At 43.2% G+C, this 13725-nt stretch overlaps 1 long non-coding RNA gene across 1 annotated transcript in view; it reads right to left on the bottom strand.

Moving 5' to 3' along the window:
• LOC123020980 overlaps positions 1-13538 on the bottom strand; it is a 55264-nt gene extending 41726 nt beyond the window's left edge. Inside the window, exon 1 of the long non-coding RNA XR_006414234.1 lies at positions 13433-13538. This is a non-coding gene — a long non-coding RNA (uncharacterized LOC123020980). The remainder of the gene's footprint in view (positions 1-13432) is intronic.
• Positions 13539-13725: the final 187 nt, after the last annotated feature.

Here is a 13725-nt window from a genome sequence, read left to right as displayed (position 1 = left end):
GTGTGGTCCATCTTGCCTAAGCCTTGCCATGTATCCTGCCTCGCTGTGTTGCCTGAGCAGTGCAGGTTTTCTGCTAGCTGTGGTTCAGTCTTGCCTGACTCTGGTCTTATAGCTTGCTTTGCCGTGTATCCTGTCCAGTTATCCTGCCTCAGTGTACTGAGCCCCTGTTCGTCTTCCTGTTCTTGACTGTTCACTTGTTTATGACCATGCCCTTGTCCTGCTCTAGTACATACTTCTGGTTCCTGACCTGGCCTGCTCTGTGACTCTGACTTGGACTTGCCATTAAACCTTCTTGTGGACTCTGGACTCTGTATTGTCTGGACTGGGACCTCCACATTTTGGAAGGGAAAGTTTAAGCCTTCCTCCCCCACCAGCTGGTTTTGAAATCCCCTCTCCTGTATGGGGGTTTTTAAAAGAAAAAAAAAAAGCCTGCACTGCCATCATTTAAAAACTTGTTGGTGGGGGGGGGGAATTTTAGGAGGAAAGTGGCTGGGGTGAGGATGTTTGACCCTCCTTCCCTCCCTGTCCCAGCGGTTCTGGGCAGCAACAGGAAATAATTGATCTGCATTTGGGGGGTAGGTGGGTAGAAGAACATGAGGGTATGCAAGGGGCCCAGCAGCCCCAAGGTCTGTGTAAAAGGGATCTGTGTAGAAAGGATGACTGGATGGCTGCACCACAACTGCAGCTATCCTCAGCTCAGCCGTGGCTGCTGGGTTATGCAGTTGCGAGAGGGCAAGGGTCACGGTACTGCTGAATGAGCTGTGTTCTCCCTGCTAGTGCAAAATTTGCTTGTGCTTCCACAGTGATGCATTTGAGATACAAAAGTGTTTCATGGCATTGTGCAGGAGAATGAAAAAACCAAGGTGTTAGAGAGCCCCATGTGGAAGAACAATGTAGTGGGACAGTATAAAACCCTGTGCTGGAAAAGTCTTTTGAGAAAATGTTTTTTCCTAGAACTAAGAAAATGAAATCTGCTTATTCATCTAGATCACCTGTACATAGAATCAACTGGAATCTGATGGGGATGGAAAAGATGTCATTGCACAAATCCTATGAGGGATTTGGGAAACGGGCAGCATCTATGATTTTTGTTGGCTAAACAGATTTTGGTTCGCTGAACAGCTGGTTTTTCAAAAAGATGAAACCTTGCAAATGCATAAACATGCATTTCATGGGCTGTTCAGAGCTGGCAAATGGATTTGGAGAGATGTGTCCCTTTTTGAAGTATTTCTCCTTTAGTGCATCTGCAGTTTTGCCCCAAGAATTAAATCTCCCATTATGCTCAGGGAGAAAGAGAAGGAGACAGATGGAGGAAGGAAAAAGGCAGAGACCACAAAATAAAGCAAGGGGGTTTGCTTTAAGTGTTTCGGGTTCTGCCTAGTGTGCCCTCATTGCCCAAGGCAAGCTATAAAAAGACGGCTCACCACCTCCAGTCATGCATGAAGACATGTTCTCTGTACAAGAAAATCACTTAGAAGCTTGCGGTTGAAGCTGGGAAAATACATTTCTGCTTTTTAAAAGAGGGCAAGCAATAGGGTTGTTTCTCTGTTAAGATAACAGTCCTTCAAGCAGCGTGATAGCGCAGGCATAATTAATGTTTACTTATAATCAGCATCTTTCTGTGCCAGCAATCATGGCAGGCTGAAATGAAGCAGGGGAAAGAGGAGCCCTGCTGCTTTCAGCTGTCTGGAGCAATAATTACCCAGTGCCACGGCACCTCTGGGAGTCTGGCACCATTTATCCTCCCTGCTTCTCCTCATTGGTCACCTGCCACAAGGCAATCTCTAAAGCAGCCAATCCGTGCAATCATTTCCATACAAAAGGTGGTGAGAACTGTGCTGGGGGGAAGGCTCTGCGTGCAGGAAAGCTTGGGCTGGTGCCTTAAATGAGCTTAAAATGAGCTCCAATCAAAGAGGTAAAAAACACAGCACAGCTACTTAATCTTGTATAAATACAGGAGAGATAGAAGTGGAGGAGGAAAGATGAACACGTATCTCCTGTAGGGTTTCTCTAAAGAATAGTTATTAGCTAGGCACTGAACAGATTGAACCCGGAGTGGCTGCTTAGCATTCAGGCCTTAGCAGCATGGGCACAGAGTCACTGACTAATTTGAATTTGTGGGGAGCTCCCCCTCCTTTCCAACTGCAATGAAAGCAGCATCATACTTATTCTTCTGCTGGACAGTGATGGATAAAATCAATAGTCTTCTAATCTGCAGTCTAGATGCTGTCTCATTTCCAATGAAATGGAGCAGCAATTTTTCAGGAAGAACAACACCTGGTTCATCTTTGCACACTAAAACTGGTTTTGCAAGAACAGAAAAACTAGCAGGCAGTGGCTATGAGAGAAGTGTATGTTTTGTTTAGGTTTAAGTCTAAGAATTGCTTCCCCACCGGCAATTACTAGATCCTGTCCTCCTCCTGCAGTTAACCTAATTCACCATGGTGAACTCAGCCGGTACAGCATGGGATATACAGGTTTTATAACAATGTTTACTGCTTGCCAAGGTTAGCACAGTCTTCAGAGGAACCAGCACCATGGTGGATCTTCTAAAAGTGGCAGAGAACAGGGATGGAAAAATCACACTTTCAAGCAGCAAGATTCTATAGTGACAACAACTGTAAATTTAGGATTTTTACTCTGGGCCTGATTCTTTGTTGACATTTCAAAATCAGCACTAGTTTTGCCTGCAGGTACCTGGGCGAACTTCAGCCCATCTAAACAGCTCCTGCTGAGTTGTTCCCAGACGTGCTTTAGATCAGTGGTTTTCAACCTTTCCACAGCTGGGGACCAGTGAAAACAGGAAAACCACCTTGGGAACTGCTGAGGCTGCAACAAAAAGCACCATACACATAATACAGTATTCTGTATATTAGTTTCCAAACACAATACTCAAAAAATTGAAAATTCTCCAAAACAACCAGAAACTGAGCAACAAAAAATGCCAAAAAAAGAACAAAGTACTGAAATTGGCGCTGTGTTGCTCCAGGCCAGCTCCCACAAGCCACCTCTCTCCTCCGTGGCCCCCCAGTGGCACCAACATGCCCCTCCACAAATGCGATGCCAACCAAGGAAGAGGTAGTGGAGCACAGCCAAGCCCCTTGCTGGTCCGTGGTGAATGGGGTGCGGCCTCCCCATGGACCAGCACCAGTCCACGGACTGGTGGTTGAAAACCACCAGTTTTGCCTTAGATGGTCCGGCAAAAGCATATATTTCTGCAAGCTTCAGTACAAGTCAGAATGCTGTGGGAATCATTGGCTTGGATCTAGATTTAGTTAGGGTTAGCCCACTGAAATCAAATCAAACTTGGTTAACCCAAATCTTACTGAATTCAGTGGGTCTGCCCTAAGTATAAGTAAACCTGAATCAAAATCAAGGGCTCAGTGATATTCATGAGGCACTAGATAATCTCACTTTGATGAGTTCTTAAAACACATCACTACTGGGATCTCAAGTATACTGAAACAAGACATACAGCTATTGAGTGGCCACCCAGACAGTACAATATAACGCTGGACAGTTCCCAGCTCTCCAGGCTTAGGGATGTCTGCTAAAGCAACAGCCCTAGAATCAGGGCAAACCGGTCCGCTTCTCCCTTTTAGTCAGGGTTCTTTGTGCCTTTACAGATTACATTGCTGGAACATATGACGTTCACAGCCCCCGCCCCTCTTTTTAACATCATTGCACCAAATGGAGTGATGCAAAGCAGGAGGGACCTGATCTTTAGGGAATAAATAGGGTTGTGTTTAGTGTTACCCCCACCACCCTCCTGAGATCGCTACACACTCCTTACTGCCTGCTCCAGACCAGTGAAGATCTCAAGTAATGAAGTTGCCCCAGCAAATTTGCATCTGGGCAATTGAACTGTCACAAATTGCTGCACCGGTGCACTGTCCCAGGGATTTTCACGTGCAAACGCAAGGCCTTGGCATTACTTGATGCTGCTGTAATGCAAAGGATTGGGGCATAACATTCTGAACACTTACGCTCTAAATCTACTCTCAGGTGCCAAACCACAAATATAATTGCTTTGACGACTACCTTACACAAAATGGACTCCTATTGACATTGAACCCTGTAAAGAACTATCACTCTCCCCATTAGCCAACCATTTTGCAGCCATTATATTTATTACATTTTTGTCCCATGTGTATTGGAATGCAAAATGGGTTTCCCTAAATGGGTTTGCTTTCCCTATCTGCCTTCTATCTGGTACCGAAAAGCCTCAGTTTTTTGTAGCTTGTGCATTGTGTGCCTCCAGTGCCTTTCTTTGGTTTCCCTTTGTAAATATATAGAACTGGCCTTAAACTTTTCCCTTTCTGGCATGGGGGGGGGGTGGAGCCAGGCAACCAAGCTGGGTATAATTCCTGGTTCATAAGGAACCTAGAAGCATGCACAATGCACGGAAATAAAAATATATCAGCGCCGAGGGTATGCAAGGCCACAACGCACCCCACTTTGAATTCAGGAAAACTGCTCTGCCAGGTTTCTGCCACCAGCTTCCCTCGAGGCATTACTCCAGAAAGTCTCCAAAGGCAATGAAAAATGGTCCTGTCCAGAGAGTCAGAGGCTCTTACAACCTCAGGATGCTGTACTGTGGAAGGAGAATAATGATGTTGTGAACAACAGTTCAGCATTGAAGCCCTGACAACCACCTCTGAAGAAAGGGGTTTGCAGACGTTGAAGAAACAAGTAGCTTTGAGCCATTTTATGGAGGTTGTTCAAGAGAAGGAGGCTGTGATAAGACCTCTCTTTAAAAAGCTGAACTTGGATCCAGGGATAGTTGTCAACTACCGACTGGTAGCAAACCTTCCCTTTTTGAGCAAGTGGTGGCCAGACAGTTCCAGGCACTCTTGGAAGAAGCGAATTATCTGAACCCCTTTCAGTCAAGTCTCAGGCTGGGGTTTGGGATGGAGACTGCCTTGGTTGCCCTGTACGATGAGCTCTACTGGGAGAAGGCTGATGATCTGTCTGGCAGATTAGATGGCTGTTGTCCTGTCCTGGGTGGGTTTGTACTTCCCCTAAAGAACAGGGTCCACAACTTGGGAGTACTGCTGGAACATTGGAGTCTCAGGTAGACTTGGTGGCTAGGAATGCTTTTTTCTACTGTGGAGAATATTTATTTATTTATTTATTAAAACATTTTTATGCCGCCCCATTCGCCGAAGCCTCGGGGGGGCTTACAACAATAAATAAAACCACATAAATTAAAATATACATATAGAATAGTAATAATAATTTAAAATCCAATATACACACAATATAAAAAAGCCACCCTGTCCAGATAAAATTCAGTAGTATTAACATTTAAAATGTTGCTTAAATAAAAAGGTCTTCGCCTGGCGCCGAAAAACAAATAACGACGGCGCCAGGCGGACCTCTCTGGGGACCGCATTCCATAACTTAGGCGCCACCGCTGAGAAAGCCCTCCTCCGAGTAGCCACCCTCCTAATTTCTCTCACGGAGGGCTCCCGGAGAAGGGCCTCTCCCGCCGATCTCAGGGGGCGACTGGGCATATATGGATGTAAGCGCTCCTTCAGGTAACCAGGACCCAAGCCGTTTAGGGCTTTATAGGTCATCACCAACACCTTGAATTGGGCCCGGACTTCAATAGAGCTGCCAGGCTGCTGACGGGGACTGGACGTTATGTTCACATGACTCCAGTTCTCCGTCAGCAGCCTGGCAGCTCTATTCTGAACCAATTGAAGTATCCGGACAGTCTTCAAGGGTAGCCCCACGTAGAGCGCGTTACAGAAGTCAAGACGGGAAGTCACCAGCGCATGAGTCACTGTTGTATAGCCAGATGACAACTATCTGGCTATACAGAGCATGACCATGGTTCCTCATGTGCTGGTAACATCCTGACTGGATTACTGTAAGGGTTGCTTTTGAAGACAGTCCAGAGACTTCAGCTGGTACAAGATAGAGCAGCACATCTGGTGTCGTATATCAGTTTGTGTGCCCACATAACACCTATTCTGTTTAAATTACACTGGTTGCCAGTTGAAGCCTGGGCCAATCTAAAGAACTTGTTTTAACATACAAAGCCCTAAATGGTTTGGGACATGGTTATTGAAGGACTGCCTTTTCCTGTATACCCTTTGAGGTCTGGGAATTAGGTTGTTCTGAAAGAGCTATCCCTAAAGGAAGTAAAGGGGATGGTGATTAGAAGAAGGGCCTTCTCAGTGGCTGCCCCCCACCTTCAGAAGGGGCTTCCTGAAGAGGTCTGCCATTTTGGTGCCAGGTAAAAGCTGTCCTCTTTTGAAGGTATTGTGAAACCTGACTTTTAACACCTGACAGTTAAAAGCTCACTTGGCTACCAACAGGGTTCTTTTTTTCCAATTTCCTTTCCCCCTCCTTCCCTCTGTACCTATAATTTTACTGTTGGCCTTTTCCAATGTTAGCTGCTTAGAAAGCCCTTAGAGGGCTATTTAGCAACCTATAAATGAGAAGATAAATAAGAGAACCCCTTTCCAAGAAAAAGGAATTTTACCATCTCCCCTTGGTCCCATGTTGGCAATAAGCATATACTGAAATAGAACAATTATCCAACGATGCCACAGTGATATTTTGCTCAGATAAAACAAAGGCAACAGCAATTTGTACACATTTTCTTTACCTGTATTTTTGTATAGTGCTAGTTACTTCATTAGCATCAAAGAATAGGCAATAATAAGGTAGCCCAAAAAAAAAAATCAGCCAGTGGTCCATTCCCCCACCAGGTCACTACCATTCCCACCATCTGTATTCATTGGCTGGAGCTGATGGGAGTTGTAGTCCAAAACACCCTAGCAGGTAGCAAGTTATGGAAGCCTACCCTACAGAATACAGGCATGCCTGTTACTGGAGACAATCATACATGCATGATTGTTACTGTGTAACAAGTCTCTGCAAGCACGTGCTTTTGGTTATGCAAGCAAATGCCTGCTTATTATTCCTTTTCCCTTGTAGACAAAGTCTGGAAAAGTGATTATTTTGTTCCCTTTTGGAGTTTTGTTTACCACTCTTGCAGCCGTGACCTCTCCAGGACTGTTTCTTTCCTGAGCGGATTCGAGCAGGCTCAGGAGTAGCAGACCAGTACATGCTCTGACCTCCATTCTGTTCCAAATCAAATTGCATTAAGGCAATAATTTGTCATACCAAACAGTCGGGCCACCAGGGATAATCACACTGCCTGGATGCCATATTCTGACGTATCTAGTGTCTGCTCCCTTCCCTCCCCCGCATCTGATAATTAGGGAGACTGAGCACTGACTGAGGCAATGAGTGCCAATTTGGATGTCCACCGCCAAACAAACTGTGCAAAACAACAGCAGGGCCTGCATGGTAGGAAGAGCAGCCCCTGCCCCGGCCTCAGTTTCTTACCACAATTTGCAGCAAGAGAGTGCTATGCTCAGACCACACAACAGGCCATCGTTGATGCGTCATGTTCAAACCCAGCCACGGTGTTTCACCAGAGCGGCAACTGCAGGAGCTGCCCTCTGTGTGCACATCGGGGAGGAAGAGGCAGGCAGTGATGCACCTTGGGACTGAATTTCAGGCACAGAGACTGATGGGATACATGTCAGCAGTGGGGAAACTGAGCAGGGAGGATGGCAATCACAATAACTTGGAAACGAGTTGATTGTCAGATCATGGTAAAAAAAAAAAAAAAAAAAAAAACGTGCACCATGGCAACTATACGAGGTTGCCTGTCAGGTTGTGAGAATGCAGCCAGTAAGTTCAACTGTCAGCTTCTGTTGGGAGATAGAAGAAGATATAGAGAATCCAGAAGCAACTTAAGAATTTCAATGTATTTAAATTTCTTAAACATTTTTCCATTTGGGGGGTTCTGTGTAGAAATGCAAAGGCATGAATCTTGGATGCTCGCAGAACTTGCTGCTGATTCCAAAGACGTTTTTTTCTGTGTGGCTCTGAGGATATCATGATCACCAACATTGACTTATGCTCAGTTTTACAAGAATCCTCTGTCAGTGTCACCTTTTGTACTGGAGTGCTGCTGAGTCCCTTTTTCTATAGTACTGTGAGAATATAATAACCATTTTGTGTGGCTATCCATCTGCCATTTTGTGTAGATTTCTTTATTTTGGTCTCATGACCTCAAAGTTGCTTCATAGAATCATAGAATAGTAGAGCTGGAAGGGGCCATGAAGGCCATCGGGTCCAATCCCCTGCTGATGCAGGACACCAAGTTACTCCATCCCACTCAGATGGCTGCCCAGTTTTGGGGGGGAGGGGTTGCATATCTCTATTGTGGGAGAGTCCATGACTTCTCTAGGCAAGTGGTTGCACTGTTGTATTGCTCTGACAGTTAGAAAACTGTTCTGACATCTAGCCTAAATCTGATTTGTCACAAGTTGAGCTGATTATTCCATGTCCTACACTCTGGCAAGAGCAAGAAGATACCTTGTCTTTCCTCCTTGTGACAGTCTTTCAGATACCTATAGAGTGATATCATGCCTCCCTCAGTCTTCTCTTGTCAAGGCTGAACATGCCCAGTTCCCTCAGTCTCTCCTGAAAGGGCAATGTTTTCAAACTCTGGATCATTTTTATTGCCCTACTCTGAACCCACTCTAGTTTTTCTGCATCTTTCTTAAATCTTGGTGCCCAGAACTAGACACAGTATTCTAGATGTGGTCTGACTAGTGAAGAATATAAAGAAGCTATTACTTCTCATGATTTGGAAGTAATACTTCTATGAATGCATCCCAAAATAGCATTTGTCCTTTTTCCAGCTGTATCATGTTGTTGGCTCATATTTAGCCTATTATCCTTTTCATTTCTGTTGAGCCACATATTCCCCATCTTGTATCAATGCATTTGGTTTCTTTTTCCTAGGTGGAGGACTTGGCACTTGCCCCTACTGAATCTCAGTCTGGTCTTTTTAGCGCAGCATTCAAGTTTATCAAGACCTCACTGGATCTTCATTATAAGGGTGGTCACTATTCCATCTCATTTTGTATTGTCTGTAAATCTGATTATCATTCCTGGTACTTCATCATCTAAATCATTAATAAGGATGTTGAAGAGCACTAGGCCGAAGACTGAACCCTGCAGCACTGCGTTAGTTACCTCCTCCTAGTCTGAGAAAGTACCATTTATGACCACTCTTTGTGTTCATTTTAGCAGCCAATTTTGGATCTACCTAAAAGTTTTCCTCTCTAGTTCACGTTTTGCTAGTTTGCTTTTCAGGATGTTGTGGGGCACTATGTCAAAAACTTTGCCAAAGTCAGGGTAGATTATGTCCACAGTATTTCCACTGTCCACTGGGGAGGTTAACAAGTCAAAAATATTTGCACTTATCTTTGTTATGATTGTATTACTGTATGTATATTAATTTTGTTTATTGTACACTTTTGACTACATCATTGTATTTATTTTGTATCTTGTCTTCTTGTAAGCTGCCCAGGGAGCCCTATTGGCTATGGGGCAGCATACAAATGTAATAAATCAAATCAAATTAAAATGCGATTAAGTTAGTCTGACAGATTTATTCTTGATAAATCCATGTTGGCTTCTATTAATCGCTGCATTTTCTTTTATTATCTGTACCACAGGAGTTGTTGCTAGAACTGGAGAATGTGGGTCAAAGAAAGTTTTTGTGTGTCTCTGTGAGTTCCCCTCTGCACTCATATTAAGATTCATGTGTTGCAATTTCCCCTTTCTGTGGTACAGTTTTCTGGCTTCTGGCAGTCCAAAAGTCTGCTTCTGGTCAACCTTTGATAGCCTAGGGAGGTAGAAATGGAAATGGGGACTAAATAGTCCTACTCAGCCTCTTAGATCCATCAGATAAATTGCAGAATCAGGAAAGAAACTGTTCCCATGAGAAATAAGGTGCTGTCAAATCAAATTTGTCAGTGGTGGAAATTCTGGATCACAGAATAATGCCGAAGTTTCAAAGTCAGAAAACATCAATTCCCTTCAGCGTTTGGGATTTGTTTGTTTGTTTAAACTGCTGGGTAACTACTTGCTTCATTACCAGCCTCAGTAAAAGCTAAGTTGGGAGATGCCAGACATTTTCTGTGCCTTAAAATGGAATGCAGCTGTCCATTCGAAAGCAAATTCCTGGGGGAATAGTGGCTCTGCATAAATGGCCCAAGTACCCAGAATGAATAGAAGATCAGGCATGCTCTTTTATATCAGTGTTATCACTAGAGTAGTTGAATGTGGAATACATACAGCTAGAACTCACTCTTTGAGATGCAGAAAGTCAAGTCCAGACATTTACTATATGCTCATGCCTGCATATGTTCCTATGTTGATAATATGGGGAGTCCTATCTTAAAAAGAAAAGCAAAAAGCCCACCACCCTTTTAAAGTGAGCCAGTGTTTGGACAGCTATAACTAACAGCTCCTGTTAAAGGGACTGTCTCATATTCCTGAGCACCTGGAGTCTTGAGAACAAGTGGAAAAGTGAGAGTACCTTTGGACACTTGAGTAACCCCCTGCCAAGAAAGGGGATCTTGCAGTGGGTGAGGTGTGAATCTTACCACTCCCTTTTTGTGAGTGCAGACCTTCAGTTTAGCTTTGACAGGTTGCCTTTTGACAGCTATCACACCAAATCAAAGTGGGTAGAAAGGCTATTTGGAGTTTTTCTGTGACAATGTCTGGGCTTGCTATTGCCTGCACTTTGGGGATCACAAACTTAAATAAAAATTGGCTAACAATCATGGTTAGCTTCTCTAAAATGCCATGTGGGCACTTGTGAAGTGAACTGTCAGAATGGGGATTGTGAAAGCCAAGAGTCAAGCCAAAAATTATGATCCCTGGGAAAGGGGTAAAAAGCCCGAGTGGGCTAAAAACAGCCGACAATCAGGGCAGACAAAGGGAGAAAAGTTGGTACTGACACCATGTCCCCTGGGATACCTACAGGAGGGCAATGGGGGAAGAAGAGGAGTAACAGCCAATGGAGTACCTGATCATCTGTCAGGCACACCATGGCTCATTTGCACAAGAGCGAACCCGCTCTGGTGAGTTACTGTGCTATGTGAATTCGCTCAGAGGAAGGCAGTTTGAAGGGGGCAGTGGGGAGAGAGCAGAGAAGCTATGTTTCTCACACAAAATATGATGTTTGTATGAGAATGTGCATAACACAAGTAGGGATCCAAAAGCAAACAGGTTGTATGCAGCTCTCTATACTTTCCCATCCAAATAAAGTCAATTAAAAGTATAGCATTTTAATCTAGAGCAGAGTAAACTATTTGGAAACCAGCCTACAATTTTTACCAATTGCAAATTAAAGTAACACACTCCTTAAGTCCCATTGAAACGCAAACAGGAAAGGAGCTGACTCTTAGAAGGGAGGCCCAGAGAGACTGGGCCCTCATGGAAAGAAAAGGCAGTGTCTTTTTGTGCCCACCGCTCTCGGCCTTGTGACAGGTCTTAAGGCTAGGACAGGTGCATTGAGGTTGGCCAGTTCTGCAGGCAAGCTGCCTTCAATCAGGCAGAGCAGCTGTTGCTGATTTATGATTCCAGACAGCCCATCCTCCTCCAGCTTCCAGAAAGCTGTGTTTTATACCAGCTGAAGCTTTGAGCCATTTTCAAAGAAATTCTTAGGTGAAGTGCATTACAGCAATCCAGTTTGGAAGTATCCAGTAATGGTTAGCTGAAGCCAGGTCTAGGCACTCCAAATAGGGTTCCAGTGAGCATAGAAGCCAGAATTTTTAAAGGCTCTCCTGGCCATGGCAGTGACTTGCAGCTCCCTGGAACTGACAAGCCAAAGGACACCCACAAGCTGTGCTCCTGGTCTTCAAAAGAAGGCAACCCCTTCTAAAGCCCAATTCTACACTACTAGCCAGATCTGTTGACTTCCCAATCCTGAGGAGTTTCAAAAGTCATGAGACAGAAATCTCCCAGCTCTGCTGGTCTGAGTTGGTCGAACCAGAAAGAAATAATGGTCCCTTTTCACTCTGTATCTCAACCCCACCAACTCAGAAGGACAATGATTGATGGTATTGAAAAGCTTTTGAGAAGTCCAGGAGAATTAAAAAGTTTGCACTTCCCCATCTATAACACACAGGTTGGAAAGCCAGCCTGGAATGAATTTAGCATACATTGATAACAATATTTTTCAAAATAAATTGTAAAATTAAAGAACCGTTATTAATTTTAGTATTAATTCATAATTACCCTTTAATGCATCATAGATTAAAGCACCAGATTAGCTAATAACAAAAATACTATAAAAGTTTCCATTATCATCTTTAAAGATTTACTGTTTTTATATAGTTTAATTTGACAACAGCCATGAGATTCTACAGCTTAATAATTCATTCTTTTAAATCTGATATTTTAGCAATTTGCAGTGTTAGTATTAATCGAGCATCTGTTAATGTATAGCTTGTCAATTATTAGCTTGTCAAGTTAAAAGAAACAGTAATGAATCAAATTTTAGTGTAACCTGATATTTCATTATTTTATTTTTCCAATAATTTTTATACAAGGACATGACCCAGTTATATGAGGAAAAAATCCTCACCTTTTAAAACACTTCTGACGATGAGAGTTATACTCATTATTAATTTTGCTGGTTACTAGGATAACATACCATCTATCCGTCTTTTAAAAACAAGTTTGTGTAATATTTATGCTTAATGGATTTTTCTACTGACCCCAAAAATTCCCAGATTTGTATTTCAGTATTACCACTGATCCTCTGTGCCTATTTTCCCATATATTCTTTAAGCTATTCAATTTTGCATTCACATTTTGATAAAATATATTATATTAAATCCAGATCTGAGTCTTGCCACATTTGTTCTGGTGGGTGTACTCCAGGTGTGACTAAGACTGGATTTAATACAATATATTTTTGATAGCAAGCATTTTATCTATATTATTACCTTTCCAAATTGTGCAACTTTACTCAGTTAGCCAATTTTATATCCATCAATAGAAAAGTGATAGAACTTGAATATATGCATGTCCTAATGGATTTTCACTCTTTCAAATACAGATTTCATTTTAAAAGCCTGTTATTCTCTAGTATGTCTTTATACCTAATGGAGCTATATTTTAAATTAGTATATGATACTGCACACTTCTGTAAATGGAATGCAGGGATCTAATATGTTGTCAGTAGGATTAGAGATGACATGTGAAAGCTTAAGGTAAAATGGACATTGAAAACTTTTCTCATTCAAATAATTGTTCATTCACCCTTTTCTACAAAATGTTCCAAGGGTGCAATTGTTAGACAAAGAAAAGTCCTGCAGCTCCCAGCATTTAGCTGGGGAACCCTGGGAGTTGCAGAACTATTTTCCAGACTAAAATGTTTAGGACTAAGCCATTGCACAGTCTTTTCCTGAGAGTGAGCGCTGAATCTCGGAGCATTAATGTCTGAGCAAACTTGCGCTGTCTCCCAGTGTTAGCGAGAAAACCACATAATCATTTTGCAGCAAATAAGAAGGGGGAATTGTTCTGTATCAAGTACCTTTGATCAGTTAAGTATCTCATTTCCAGCCCTGGCTCATTAGAAGGCAACTGCGGGACGTATTCAAGCGCCTTTTACTCTGTCTGCAGACCAAGCAGCAAACCTCGAGCGCTTGCCAGGCATTCCTGCCTACATTCTCAATGAGGAGATTGTACAAATAAGGAAGCGAACCATCTCCAGCCACACCAGCTTTCCATGGAGGCGGAATAGCAGGTGGGCGGATGAAGAGATGGAGAAAAATCTATCCATGCTTTCCAAAAAGGGGAAAGGAATGACTAGGAATGAAAGAAGTT

This window comes from Varanus komodoensis, unplaced genomic scaffold, assembly GCF_004798865.1.
Source record: "Varanus komodoensis strain SLA01 unplaced genomic scaffold, ASM479886v1 scaffold15, whole genome shotgun sequence".
Lineage (NCBI taxonomy): Eukaryota > Metazoa > Chordata > Lepidosauria > Squamata > Varanidae > Varanus > Varanus komodoensis.
This window is presented reverse-complemented; position numbering and strand designations above follow the sequence as displayed.